The following is a 15,214-nucleotide window of genomic DNA, read 5'->3' on the forward strand; positions in this document are numbered from 1 at the left end:
CTAGACCAGGGGTCTCAAACTCAACTCAGCATGTGGGCCGCAGAGCAAGATCACAGCCGTTCGGCGGGCCGCACTAGGTCTACAAAAGGCAACTGTTACGCAACACTTTTCTTGAACTTCGTGGATTAGTCTGCGGGCCGCACAAAATTGTTCGGCGGGCCGTGAATTTGAGACCCCTGCTCTAGACTATAAGAAATAAATGCTTGTTTAATCTGCGCAGTCTTTGGTATTTTTGTTATGGTGTGGATGAACTAAGACAAGGATGAATAATTTGTGTAGTTGATTGTATTATTGTTCAAAATGTTTACCACCCTTCTTCAAGTGCCCCTTCCTAAGGGCCTGTGGAGGATTATCTATCCCTGCCAAGTTGAGTCTGGGAAGGACCAAGAGACTTGCCTACACTGACTATAAGAGCAGTAGATGGTCCACCATATTCTCTCCCACAGAGACCTGCAGTGCACAGATAGAAATTGTGTCGTCCACCTGGGTCCTAGTAAGATGTTGGGCAGAGGAGTAGTCAACTATAGCAACATGAGCAGGGGTGAGAAATTTACATCCATAGGCCCTGGCCAGTGGTTCAGTGGATAGAGCGTTGGCCTGGTGTATGGACATCCCAGGTTCAATTCCCGATCCGGGCACACAGGAGAAGCAACCATCTGCTTCTCCCCCACTTCCTCTCCCCCTTCTCTCCTTCTTCCCCTCCTGCAGCCAGTGGCTTGATTGGTTTGAGCATGGCTCAAAGCACTGAGGATAGCTTTGTTAGAGCGTGTCAGCCTCAGGTGCTAAAAATAGCTGAGTACTCAAGCATCGGTTGCAATGGGGTTGTCAGGTGGATCCCTATCCAGGCATATGCGGGAGTCTGCCTCACTATCTCCCCACCTCTCACCTAAAAAAACAAAACAAAAGATATTCACTTTCACTGTTGTAAACCAGTAGATTTGAGGATTGTTTATTACTGCAGTATAACTTGAGACTAAACTGGCTGATACAATTTGTAATCCCACCATTCAAAGATTAATCACTGTTAAGATTCTGGTGTATATGTTAGCGAAAATTCTTACATGCAAATGAACATATTTAGATACACAATCTTACAAAAATGATGTAGTATGCATCTTTCTCTGGAGCCTTCTTATTCTAGCTGACCTGTGGCGGGCATCCCTTCATGTCATACTTATATCTACATCCTGTTTTTAATTTTTTTTTTTTAATTTTTATTTATTTATTTTTTACAGAGACAGAGAGTGAGTCAGAGAGAGGGATAGACAGGGACAAACAGACAGGAATGGAGAGAGATGAGAAGCATCAATCATTAGTTTTTCATTACATGTTGCAACACCTTAGTTGTTCATTGATTGCTTTCTCATATGTGCCTTGACCGTGGGCCTTCAGCAGACCAAGTAACCCCTTGCTTGAGCCAGCGACCTCGGGTCCAAGTTGGTGAGCTTTGCTCAAACCAGATGAGTCTGCACTCAAGCTGGCGACCTCGGGGTCTCGAACCTGGGTCCTTCTGCATCCCAGTCCGACGCTCTATCCACTGCGCCACCGCCTGGTCAGGCTCTACATCCTGTTTTTTAGTGTAACTTCCTGGTGTACTACTGCATGGTTATGCCAAAATTCAGTTTACCATTTCCTTTTTGGTGAAAGGGTTTAATTTTTTTTATTTTTACAAACTCTGTAAAATGTTTTTATGCCTTGGATCATCTCCTTAGGTTTAGGATGAATCCCAGGAAGTGGGGTTGCTGACTGAGGACACACACATCCTTTGTTTGGGTACACAGTACCAAGCTGCCCTCCAGGAAGCCTTCATATTCATAGTCTGTGCTCTCACCAGCTTGCTGGTCTTCTCATTTCTCTATAACTTTGTCAATAGCAAGCATCATCCCCTTTTCCAAATAATTCCAATCCAAAAATCTTTATCTTCGGCTAACACACTGCTTCCCTAACTTCGGCCATTATTTTGTCCATCTGACCACTCAGGCCGGAGAACAAAGGAGATTCCGCCTCGAGGGCCACCCAGGTAGAACACCAAACTGGAAGTGTTTGCCCGCGTGTTGCCTCTGAATTTCTCTTATCCAGACTCCTCCCCTCACCTTTTCTGGGAGAATCTCAGCTCTCCCTTCTATCTTCCTCTAACCGCTCCCCCTTCTTTTCCCTGTGGGGATGTTTAAAACCAATTTCCTTTTTATTACACAAACAGCATTATAGAAACATTAGAATTCTAAATGGAAAAAAAATCACCCACACTCCATGGCCCCTGCAAATGAAACATTTTATTTGCCCTGCTCCCTCCCAGTCCTCATCCGAAGGCACGCAGGATCCTGGCCCACAGTGTTCCTGGCGCATCTCATTTTGCGTTCTGCTCCTTGCGCTTCTCATCCTGCCATAAGCATCGCTCCGTGTTGTTACACGGTCATCGTCTTTCTCATTTAAATTGTTGCACAGTGTTCCCGTGACTGAATAACTTAATACTTATTACCCTAATGTAAGCCACTTAAGTGGCTCCCCTTTCCCCTCTATTATAAGGAGTGTGGCAGTGCATGGTTTTTATGGATCTAGCATCTTTCTTCATTTGAGTTATTTCCTTACCCAAGAGTGAGCTAGCTAGTGAAAGGGCAGGAATGCTTTAATAATTCTTGGTGGGAAACGTAATATTGTTTAACAGAAGGTTTTTCTCTCTTTTTTTAAATTTTCCTGCTCAGAAATAATAATTCTTATTCAACTGCATAGAAGAAAGAAACATTCTACTACCCAGAAATTACCATTCCTGACATTTGGATAACCATCCTTCCAGACATGCCTTGATGCATTGGTATACATACAGATGTAGAAATAAAAATAACTTGGCACAAAAGGGATCATGTTCATGTGCCGGTTTTACAACCTGGTTTTTTTCTTCAACAACATGTCCTGGGCTTTTCCAATTGGTTCTGCCACCGCCAGTGCCTGTGTGGTAGCATAATGTAGTACATACAGTAATAGCTGTGCCAGGAATGTTATCTGCATTGGCTCGTTTAAGCTCCACGACAACCCAATGAGGTAGGTTCTATTATTATCATGCCCACTTCACAGATGGAAAAACAGGCTTAGAGAAATTGACTGCTCATGGTCACGTAGCCAGGAAAGTGCTGGAGCTGGCCCTCAACCCGAGTTCTCTGGGGCTCTGAAACAAACGCTTGTACAAATTATATCCAAATACATCCTTACTGTAAAAAGTAATGATGATCAATGCAAGCGATACCATAGCCTAGAGAGTAAAGGGTGAAAGTTCCCTTTACACTTCCACAGAGGTTTGATGTGTATAGCAGTTAACTTTAGGTTTAACTGCATATGACAAAATCAAAGTAACATAAGCTTGAACAAATAAATACATTTCTTTTTCTTCCACATAAAAGAAGTCTGGACAAAGCATTTCAGGACTAGCATGGTGGACCCCATGCTCACTGGTCACGAAGAAGCCAGGCTTCTGTCTTCATGCGCCGCATCCTCAGGTTATAGCATCCATCCCTGAGGTCTCCATCTGGGCTAATACGGTCCCTGGCTCTCCAACCACCACGGCTGCAATTTCAGGCAATAGAAAGGAGAAAGGCTGGCGGGGGCAACGGTGTGTTTTTCCTTCCCAGGTGCATAAGCCGCATCTAAAGAGCTTCCTCAAGAAAGTCTCCCTGTCCGCTGAATCGGCTAACTTCTAATTGGCCATCCTTATCCATAAGGGAGGCTGGGAAGTGTAGTTTTTAAACTGAGCATGTTGCTGCTTTCCTCCACCCCAATCCCCCACAATAGAAGGAGGGATGGTTAATTAGAAGCAGGGAGAATCGATATTAAGAGGCAATCAGACAGCACTGCCTCCGTGTATCCTTCTGAGTCCTTCTCTATAAATGTGCACATCTGTACATATATAAAGATACAGTTTAGGAAATGTCTAATGTATAAATGGTACCTTGTTTTAATTATAACCAGACTAAAATTTACCTATTAAATATTTGTTTACTAATAATTGTGTTGTGTGCACAGTTAAGCTCTTTGTTTATTTAGCCAGTTAAAGCCTTGATGATTTCCTGATTCACTTGAATGACCTGGATGGATGGATGGATGGATGAATGGATGGATGGATGGATATATAGATAGATAAAGATAGATGTTCCAAGGATACTGACCCTTCATTTTATTCACTGCAACTATTGCTTCCACTATGCTATACTTTTTTTATATATATCATTAATGGACTTTTACTTATTTTGGAATTGAATTTTCTAAAAATTTCAATTATTTATATATAAAGTCCATCTTTTGCCATGTGACTTTCCTTATCACCCGCAGGCTCCAGATATTTGGTCAGCTTGCAAGTTGGCTTTCTCATTCTGGGAGACACAGTCTAACGGGGGCAGCTACGCACACCTGGCTCAAATCTCCACTCTGCCGCTTCCTACCTGTGTGACGATTAGCAGGACACTTCCCTCTAGTTCTCTCGACTGTTTAGGGAAGGGGTTGGTTCTCAAACCCAGCTCTGCATCACAACTACCAGAGGCTCCATAACATGCACATTCCTGCACACACACACACTCCCCCCCCTCAGATCTACAGAAGCTAAATCTCTGTATCTAGGAATCTGCATTTGTAAGTACTTCCCAGGGAGCCTGATGCTCAGACATGTTTGAGCACCTGTGAACCAGCCAGTGTCTGAGACTGCTTCCTGGGCCCGGCTCTCTGAGGAGTGAGTGAGAAGAGGGCGACAGCCCTTGGCCACTGTGTCCGCCAAAGCCGCATAGCCCTGCCTCTTTCTCCTGGGTCGCAGCTCCCACTGCACATCCAGCCTGCTTCCTGGAGGTGGGGTGCGGTGAGATGGTGGTCGGGTTCCTGGGGTATAGCTTGGGGCTGCCACAACCCTGACCTTGCGGTGGGGCCACTGTCACTTACTGGTTGGGTGACCTTAGATAGGCCACTCACTCTGAATATCCATTTTCTCACCTCTTTAAGCAGAGACTGTGCCTTCCTCGAGGTTATGATAAGATGGATGGATGCATGTATGCATGGATGGATGGATGGATGGAAGGATGGAAGGAGAGATGGAAAGAGCCTAATGCAGTTTCTGGCACAGAAGGGGCATGTGACAAATGTGGTAGTTATTACTACGATTAGGGGTTTCATTGTGGTTTACAGTGCCCTGGGCATGCTAGCTCTAAAGAAGGCAGGTCCCAAACGGGAATTCCTGGTGCCTGACAAGACAGAAACCTGTTGTTTTCCTGTGATGCTGAAACTTGCCAATAGGTACCCCGGGCTTCTGGGAAAATTTCCTCCTGGCCCTAGTGTAGAACTTGTCACCTCCCAAGTAGCTGGGAGCTTGTGTGCCACAGGGCAGACTGACAGCTTCCAGACAACAGCACCCACCGCCCACCCACAGGGGAAGGGAGGGCCCCTCAGCAGGTGACTCCTCAGACCAGCACTCCTTGCTGTCCCCCACCAGGTCAGACAGGAATGGCCCCATTCCTCGGGTGGCAGACTGACGCAGGCAGGGACCACCCCACCAACCTCCCAGACCTGACACGTGGGACATATTCTGGTGTGTGCTAGTCGTTCCTTTGCCCAAACCTCCGGACGAGGTGTTGCTCCTCATCCTTCCCCAGACCTTACGCCTCCTGACCTCCATCCCTGCTGTCTCTGACTCAGCGTGGGCCTTACCCTTGCCCTGGAACCTGACCAGTTTACACAGACCTCACTTGCTTTGCTGACCTTTCTTCTAGTGATTAAGGCCCCAGTGAGAGTTGAGAATCCCTTTCTGAGGGTCTCGGCAGCACTGTTGGGGGACAAGTTGGGCAAAGCTTCAGCTCAGGGGAGCTGCTTTAGATCACTGAGGAGGTGGCTGTGGAAACACTCTTCCTCCTGGACCCCACCCCGCACTGATGTTTCAGACTAATTTATGAATAGTACAAAATGAGGTCTAAAAACTCAAGCAGGCAATCCTGCTTGAACAAGGTCTAAAGGTCCAGGGACAGTTTGAGTGTCTACTCATGCACACCAGATTGAGCACAGGAGCTGTGAGTGCGAGTGTGAGTGCTTGTATTTAGAACCCAGCTATGCTTCCCGTTAGCCTGTTAATATCAGGCAAGGTACTTGATATTCCTATGCCTCAGTTTCCTCATCTGTAAAATGGGGATGCTAATGATATTCTCTACCTCATGTGGTTGTTTTAAATGTTCAGGAAGTTAGCACACATAACTAAAACAACCAAATAAGAATATATTTATATAAATTGGATTTCATCAAACTTAAAACTTTTTAGGCCCTAGCTGGTGGCTCAGTGGCTAGAGCATTGGCCCCGCATATGAATATCCCATGTTTGATCCCCCATCAGGGCACAAATGAGAAGCAACCATCTGCCTCTCCCCCCTCCCCCCTCCCCTTTCTCTCCCTCTTCCCCTCCCGCAACCAGTGGCTGGATGCATTCCAGCATGGCCCAGGTGCTGAGGATAGCTCTGTTGGAGCGCATCAGCCTCAGGCACTAAAAATAGCTATACTCAGCATCAGCCCCAGATGGGGTTGCCAGGTGGATCCGTTGGGGTGCATGTGGGAATCTGCCTCACTATCTCCCCTCCTCTCACCTTAAAAAAAAACTTTTGTGCATCAAAGGACACCAACAAGAATATGAAAGGAAATCTCACAGAATGCGAGGAAATATTTGCAAATATTGTATCTGATAAGGATTTCATATCCAGCTTATATTAAAAAAATGCTTACAAATAATGTGGAGATGTTTGCCCAAAATTTATGTATCCTTGTTGACCAATGTCACCTTGTTAAATATATTTTCTAAATTAAAAAAATGCTTACAATACAACAACAAAAAAGATAAACAATCCAATTAAATGGAAAAAGCATGTGAATAGATATTTCTCCAAAGATATACAAATAGACAATAAACACATGAAAAACAGTTCAATATTATTACAGCCATCAAGGAAATGCAAATCAAAACCAATTCCCACCCACTGGGATACTTACGCTTTTTTAAAAAAGGAAGATGAGAAATATGGGTGAGGACGTGGAGAAGTTGGAATTCTCACACGCACTGGTGGAAATGTATGCTGGGGCCACTAACACGAAATGCCGTCTGGTCCCTCGAACACTTGAGCAGAGTTACCATATGACCCAGCAATCCCACTACCGAGTATATACCTAAGAGAAGGAAAACCATGTTCACGCAAAAGCATGTACACAAATGTTCCTAGCAGCATTGTTCATAAGAGTCACAAAGTGGAAACAACCCAATATCTATCACCTGATGACTAGGAAAACTGAATGTGGTTAAGTCACACAGTGAAAAATTATCCCACAATAAAAAGAGATGAAGTACTAATGATACTCATTACATGGACGCACCTTGAAAGCATTTTGCTAAGTGGAAGAAACCAGACATGAAAGGTGTCCTTTTAGATGATTTCATATATGTGAAGTGTCTTTAACAGGGAAATCTACAGGAACAGAAGGTAGATTATTGTAGGCTAGGGATAGGGGAAAGAGGGGAGCGGGGGGTGGCTGCTCATGAGTATAAGGTTTATTTTTGGGGTGGTGGAGCTAGATAATGCTGATAGTTGTACAACCTTATGAATATAGTAAAAACACACACACTGAATTGTACACCTTAAATGGTAACTTTTATGTTATATAAAATGCTATGTTATGTGAATTATAGCTCAATTTTTAAAGAGTCAGTATACAGACACTGCTTCGGAGGCTACCCAGTCCATGGTAAACACATGGTAAAGTGAGTTGCCACTTAGTTTACACTCCACCGGACTTTGGTGTTGGTCTGGATCAGGCAGAAGAAAAAAAAAAAACTTTTAAAGGCACATTGCCTTTAGAGATTGAATTCACATAACTTAATATATGTTCAAGCATTTCTTTGCATGTAGTTTTTTCTTTCACTTATTTTCATACTCAGTTTTTGTTTTACAGACTTTATATACATGTATATGTATATATACATCTATGACATACAAGCATTTGTTTGTGTGTTGTTTTTAAATTTTATTTTCATGATTAGATATATTTTTATAATTTTTTATACTTTATTTATTTTTAGAGAGAAAGGAGAGAGAGAGAGAAAGAAGGGGGGAGGAGCAGGAAGCATCAACTCCCATGTTCCTTGACCAGGCAAGCTCAGGGTTTTGAACCGGCAACCTCAGCATTCCAGGTTGACGCTTTATCCACTGCACCACCACAGATCAGGCTAATTTAGATATTTTAAAGGTATGCAATGGGCTTCTGAGGCTTGAATTGCATTTGTTTTTGAGGCTTCAATTGGGTTGTGAGTCCAGGGCTGCCATGTGGCTCAGCTAATCGACTCAAGATCGGGCCTGTGATGAAGCAGGATGCTAGCTGGACTTGGAGTTTAGAATCTGAGATGGAGGCACAGCATTTCTGCTTAGAAACTGTGTGACCTAAGAGAACACTAAGGTTGCAGGATTTAGCAAATAAAAATACATTTGAATTTCAGATAAAATTAGAATACATTGTTAGTGTATGTCCCAAATATCGCTTGGGATATACTTATACTAAAAAAATAATAATTTATTTTATCTGAAATTCAAATGTAACTGGTCATTCTCTATTTTATCCAGCAACCTTAGACATGATCTTTAATTTCTGTGAAAGGAGTTTTCAAGTGGTATCATGTTTAATTCTTACAGTTCCCTATTGTTGCCAGATAACAGACTGACTCAGAGAGGTTATGGGACCTACTCTAGGGTCACCCAGCTAGGAAATTACTGAGCTGGGATTTGAACTTGGGTGTGTCGAGTTTGGCATGCTCTGCTAAAATGGAACTCAAGACAGATAAACCGTGATCTACTTAACCATAATTGGGAGTCCTGAGCCAGCCTGGTAGGGACAGAAGAACTGAGAAGGAATGTTGAAAAAGAGAGTCAGAGAATCAGATCTGAAACAGTGTTTATATGCCTGTCTATGTTAATTTCACATTGTTGCCATAACATATTACCATAGACTTAGTGGCTTAACACAATACAAATTTATCATCTTAACCGTTCTGGAGACCAGAAGTCTGGCAGAGCTAAAATCAAGGTGTCAGCAGAGCTGTATTCCTCCCGGAGGCTCTAGGAAAGAATCCATTCCTCGCCTTTTCCAGCTGCTAAAGGCTGCAGCGTTTCTTGGCTCAGGGCCACATTGCTCTGACCTCTACTTCCATCAACACATATCCTTCTCTGACTCTGAGCCTCCTGCCTGCCTCTCATAAGGACCCTTGAGATTACACTGGGCCCATCTGGATAATCCAGGATAATCTCTCCATCTCAGAAGCCTTAATCACATCGGCAGAGTCCCTTTTGCCGTGGAAGGTAACAAATTCATAGCTTCCGGCAATGGGGATGTGAATATCCTTAGAGAGCCATTATTTTGCCTACCACACTAAGAGAGAAATTACCTAGTGGATTTGAGTGTTCTGGGCCTTAACTATAATCCCTTTGATCTGTACAGTTTTCAGAGTACTTACACAATGTTTTTTTGTTTTTTTCTTTTTCTGCTTGCATTGATCCTGGGAAATCGATGAAGGCTGTATTGAGGCCATTCTGTAAGGGAAGTAGCTGAGACTGGAGGTGGGGCGGCGCACAGTCCCTGGGTCACACAGAGAGACTGGAGCCCAGGGCTTTTCTTTTTGGGGGGGCAGGGCTTTTAATTCAGCACCTTCCCACCTCATCCCTACAACCCCTCAGTTCTAGGCCATGTGCCACTAGAACAATGTTCTCGCTGATGGGATGGGGCAATTCCTAAGGTATTCCCACATTCTGGAAGAAGAAGCCTCCAAAGTGAGCCAGCCCCCTCGGCAAGCACCTTCCTCCTGACCAGGACAAGGATGGAGGGAAGGGCACAGAGAGCCTTCATTTTAGTGGAGAGCCTTGTGAGCCCCAGAACCCAGTGTCCGTCCATCTAGGCATGACCTCAACAGCAGCCCGTGGTCCCAGCGCCTGTGCTGGACTCCTGTAACAGGAAGATTCTTAGAAAAGGCTTAGGGAAAACCTCACGGGGGTCATAATTCTGCCCTTGAGTGCTGCACAAAAGGAGCCAGGTTCTTTCCTTGCCCCCAGATGTTGGAAGGCAGCTGCCATGAGTTCACTGACGTGCCTCCAGGCATCCCTGCATCCCACCCGTGATTGATGGTCCACGTGTGCCAAACACTATTCCAGGAGCCAGGACACAGCTGTGAATCTGACAGGCAAGATCCCTGCTCCCCTGGACCTTATGCTTTAGTGCAGTGGTTCTCAAAGTGTGCGCCCTAGATTTCCAGGTGTGCCCTATGGCATTCCAGAGAAATATGTGCCTGTTGGGGACCAAAAAACCAACAGGGTTTTGGAGTTTAGATTTTGGGGGGACAGAGGTGTGGGGGAATTTGCTGTAAGCTGACAGTCTGCCCAACCCCCCACTTCACTTGCCTGATTAGGTTGCAAAAGGCTGTTAAGCTGTGGTACTGGACTATTTACACTACCCCCATGTACCCCGGAAAGACTGGAGGCAAGTTTCTTCTATCCTTTGTTTGGTGTAAAGTTAAGAATGATATGTATGGTGGGGGTTTTCTGCATTTGGTAAAATTCTTGAGTTGCCTTGGAAACGTGATCAGAGATCTCATTGATTTGTTAATGGCCTCACTTTGCCCTATAAATAAAGGAAGATGCGGTTTTTGGGCACGCTTTGGTCTTGCCAGCAGCAAGCAATTACAGGACCCTCCTGACCCTGTATTTTCTTTTATTTCTTTTTTTTTTTTTTTTTACAGAGAGAGAGAGAGTCAGAGAGAAGGATAGATAGGGACAGACAGACAGGAACGGAGAGAGATGAGAAACATCAATCATCAGTTTTTTGTTGCAACACCTTAGTTGTTCATTGATTACTTTCTCATATATGCCGTAACCGTGGGCCTTCAGCAGACTGAGTGACCCCTTGCTCAAGCCAGCGACCTTGGGTCCAAGCTGGTGAGCTTTGCTCAAACCAGATGAGCTCGCGCTCAAGCTGGCAACCTCGGGGTCTCGAACCTGCGTCCTCCGCATCCCAGTCCGATGCTCTATCCACTGCACCACTGCCTGGTCAGGCATCCTTTAGTTTATTAATAGATTTTTGTTTTTTAAAGCAGTTTTAGATTTACAGAAACATTGAGTGAAAAGTAGGGGAAGTTCCCACACTCACGACCTTCCACACCCACTGTGTGGACCCCTTGCTCAAGCCAGTGACCTTGGGTCCAAGCTGGTGAGCTTTGCTCAAACCAAATGAGCCCGCGCTCAAGCTGGCAACCTTGGGGTCTCGAACCTGGGTCCTCCGCATCCCAGTCTGATGCTCTATCCACTGCGCCACCGCCTGGTCAGGCGAGACCCCGTATTTTCTTAGTTCTGCATATTTTCTTAATTTCGCACCATTCCCACTCGGGACCTAGAATTATTAGCTGCGCTGGTTTGCGGCATATGCCCAGATATAAAAATAAATAGAGTTACTCTCTTATACCATTTCATTATGAAAATACCACTCTTTTTGTTAACACATCATTATTATATGTATTTATTATTAACACATTATTATATTATTTTTAGATAAATACACCCAAATAGAATGGATAGATTTCTCAAAAAGAAGTGTGATATCGAAGAATCTGATTCTGGAAGTGAGCAAAAGTTAAGTGTAAATAAAATAGGACTTGAAGGCTGATGGACAGAATTTAATTTATAGCATTTTTCATCACTTAACACTTAACAATACAATTGGATTAGAAATCCATTCATGGAAGCTTCAAGTGATTTCGTATAACATTAACAGAAGAAAAAGAACTGGCAGCTATATCCACTGATCGTGGATTGATGATTAAACATAAGGAATTGTCTCTTGAAGCCTTTTGGATTTCTATAAAGGAAGAATATGTGGCAATATCTAAAAAAGCTTTGAACATTTTACTACAATTTTCAACATCCTATTTATGTGAATTAGGATTTTCTACCCTCAACACAAGAGTAAAAAGAGAGGAATTCTTCAATGTATTGTCGAGAAAATGAGAGTTTGCCTTTCAAATATATGCCCAAACATTGAAGAAATTGCTAGGACACATCAGGCTCATGTTTCTCATAAACACAAGAATGAAAAAACACATTCTCGCCAGGACCTGCTGAATTTACTAAATCTTACTAAGAATGTATCTATATATATAAAAAGATAACTTTTTTGTCGTTTTGTTACTTTTTAACCCCTTTTTTTTACGAATTCTAAAAAGCATAACTCAAAAAATGTAACATAAAAATGTTTTTTAATGTCAGAATAAATTTAATTTTGTCGTATTTATTTCATTTAATTACTATAAAAGCACGCTTGAACTTTTTTTCTTAAATATTTGACTTAATTATTATAACATATTTCTCAGAAATTTCTATATAGTGTGCCTACAATTATTTGTAGGATTTTAAATGCACCCCGACTTTAAAAAGTTTGAGAACCACTGCTTTAGTGGACAAGACAGACCGTACAGAAATATGGGAGAAGGATGCTGAGCATAGCAAAGCAGGACAAGACAGACAGTAGAGGGTGATTTGTAAGATTTGCACCGTCCCCCCTTTAAGAGGAGGGAGATGACCTAGGAAGGGGCAGTAATGAGATGCAAACCCACATTCTGTACCAAGGTCCCCCTTGCTCCTAACCCCACTCAACGTGGACTTCAGAAGGGAGTAAGAGCAATTTGAGTCTGGCGATGGTGCCCATGGTCCGCACATCAACCCTGAGGCTGAAGTCAGGCCATTGAGGGACCAGTGTCCAGCGCTGGCCAGACTGCAGGGCCAAGAAGAATGGAAGATTCCTGCTCCGCGTTAGCCAAACAAGGGTCTAAGAGGGAGGATAGTGGTGCGATAGGTTGTTTTAGAGGGGTGTCGGCGGATTGAAGGCAATGAACTGGAGGTGGAGAATGAGCCAGGTGTGTGTGTTGGTGGGAGTGGGAGTGGCCAGATGTAGGGGGCAGGGTACAGACAGTAGGGGAGAGGGCCAGGTGAGCATGTGGAGGTGAGACAGAAGTAACAGGATGATCTGGAGAATGGAGCCAGATGTTAAGGGGCTGAGCTAGCTGGTCGGGGCTTGAGAATAGGCTACTCCAGCCTCAGGCTTTGGAGGGCGGCTGTCCCTGGAAAGGGATGATGCAGCCCGTACAGGAAACACACTTTCTATTTTAGGGAGGCTGTTTAGCGTCTGCAAAGAGGGGCTGAGGACATGTCCGGCACCTGGCTGCAGAGAAATAAACAGAGACATGAAGTAATCATTGATGCCGTGTCCTCTGTCAACCCTGCGACCTCCTCCTCCCTGGGCATGAGGAGGCTGCTCATTGTGGCCAAGCTGGGAGGAGACAGTTTAAGCTATGTTAGCTAAAAGGTGCTGTCCCCTGAACTTGAACTTGTGTTTTATCCCCTCTGGGCCTTGGTTCCTGCTGTGTCCTCCTGTGGAATGCCTGCCATCCGATCTGCCTGTTGGATTCTTATCTTTAGTGGCCACTTTACATATTCCTCCTCTAACAAGGCTTTCCTACTATCCATTCTGCCTTTTCCAAGCTGTGATTAATCACTAGCCCCTGAGCACATACCTTAGAGTTGAAACCCATTTAAGGAACAACTGAGCTCTGTGTCTAAGGCACACTGACCTCAGACCACTCCGCCCCAGGGGCACATGAATGAACTTCAGAAAATCTCTGGAATTGAATGCAAAATCAAATGTGCAGATGAATGATTAAACAAAATGTGGTATGCAATGGAACATTAATCAGCCATGAAAAGCACCAGAGAATTGACACGTTACAACATGGATGAACCTTGAAACCATTATGCTAAGTGAAAGAAGGCAGACACAAAAGGCCAAATATTATAGATTCCATTTATAGGAAATATTCAGAATAGACTCATGAATAAAGACGAAAAGGAGAATAATGGTTTCCAGAGGATAAAGGGGTAGGGGTGGGGGGGGGGAGTGAGTGTTCAATGGCTAAAAGGTTCCTTTTGGGGTGATGAAAAAGTCCTGGAACTAGGTAGGCAATGGTGACAGTTGTACAACACTGTGAATGTACCAAACGTCATTGAATTGTATGTGGAGTTTTTTAAATTGAATTTTTTAGGGTGACACTGGATAACATAATTATACAGGTTTCAGGTGCTCACTTCTATAACACATCTCTGTACACCATATTGTATGCGCACCCCCAACCTCAAGTCAATCTGTGTCCTACATTGTGTTTGTTAAAATGGTGAATTTTGTGTATTTCACCACCATAAAACGCACACACACAAATGCACATTTCTGGAGGGTTTCCCAGATTTGATCAGATTCACAAAGGATTAAGTAGCTCTAATCTAATCTTCATGATGCAGATGGCTATACTAAGGCACAAAGAGGGGATGAGACCTGTTCAAGGTCACCAGGGCAGGTGGCAGAGCCCAGCCACTTTGTATGTCTGCCTGACCATGCACCTCTCCCACCCCTCTTCCCTCTAGTCCTTTAACCTCTACTAAATCCTCCCAAACAGCCCCCAGGCCTCTGTTCTGCCCCAGCCAAGCTTCCCAGAAGCTGTGTAACTTCCCAAAGGTAAATGGCCCAAAATTGAGCAAACAGATTTAGAGTTTCTTTAGTGTTTGGGGGATTTAAATGCAAACTTTCTGTTAATCCTTACAGTGGCCCTGTGCAGAAGGGCCTTATGACATCTATATTACACTTGATCTTGGCTGAAAGGCAGAGAAGCAATGACCTTTATTTTCTAAGTGAGAAAACTGTGGCTCAGAGAGGTCAAGGGACTGGCCCGAGAACACACAGCTAGCAAGCAGGCTGAGCAGGGACTGGAAACTAGCTGTAGAGCCCGAGTGACTACTATGGAGCTTACATTCTCACAGCAAGCTTGACAGCAGGCACAGAAACAAAGTAATTCCAGAATGTGTTAAGACTCCCCGGTGGAGGGGAATGAACTGGGTGCAATTACAAAGTTGAGATAACAGAGGGGCGGCTTTAAATAGGGGGTCAAGGAGTCAAACTAGCAGCATGAGAAGGCTCCAACTCTGGGGCAGGGCTGCGGGGCGGGGCAGTGATGGAAAGTGATGGAAGGCCAAAGTGGCTGCTTCGAGAGTGCGCAGGAGAGATCACCAGGTACAACCAGGGGACAGGCAGGGGTCGCAGAAACTAAAATCCAAAGGAAGCCCTCCAGCTTCCCGGC

The sequence above is a fragment of the Saccopteryx leptura genome, chromosome 2 (genome assembly GCF_036850995.1).
Source record: "Saccopteryx leptura isolate mSacLep1 chromosome 2, mSacLep1_pri_phased_curated, whole genome shotgun sequence".
Classification (NCBI taxonomy): Eukaryota; Metazoa; Chordata; class Mammalia; order Chiroptera; family Emballonuridae; genus Saccopteryx; species Saccopteryx leptura.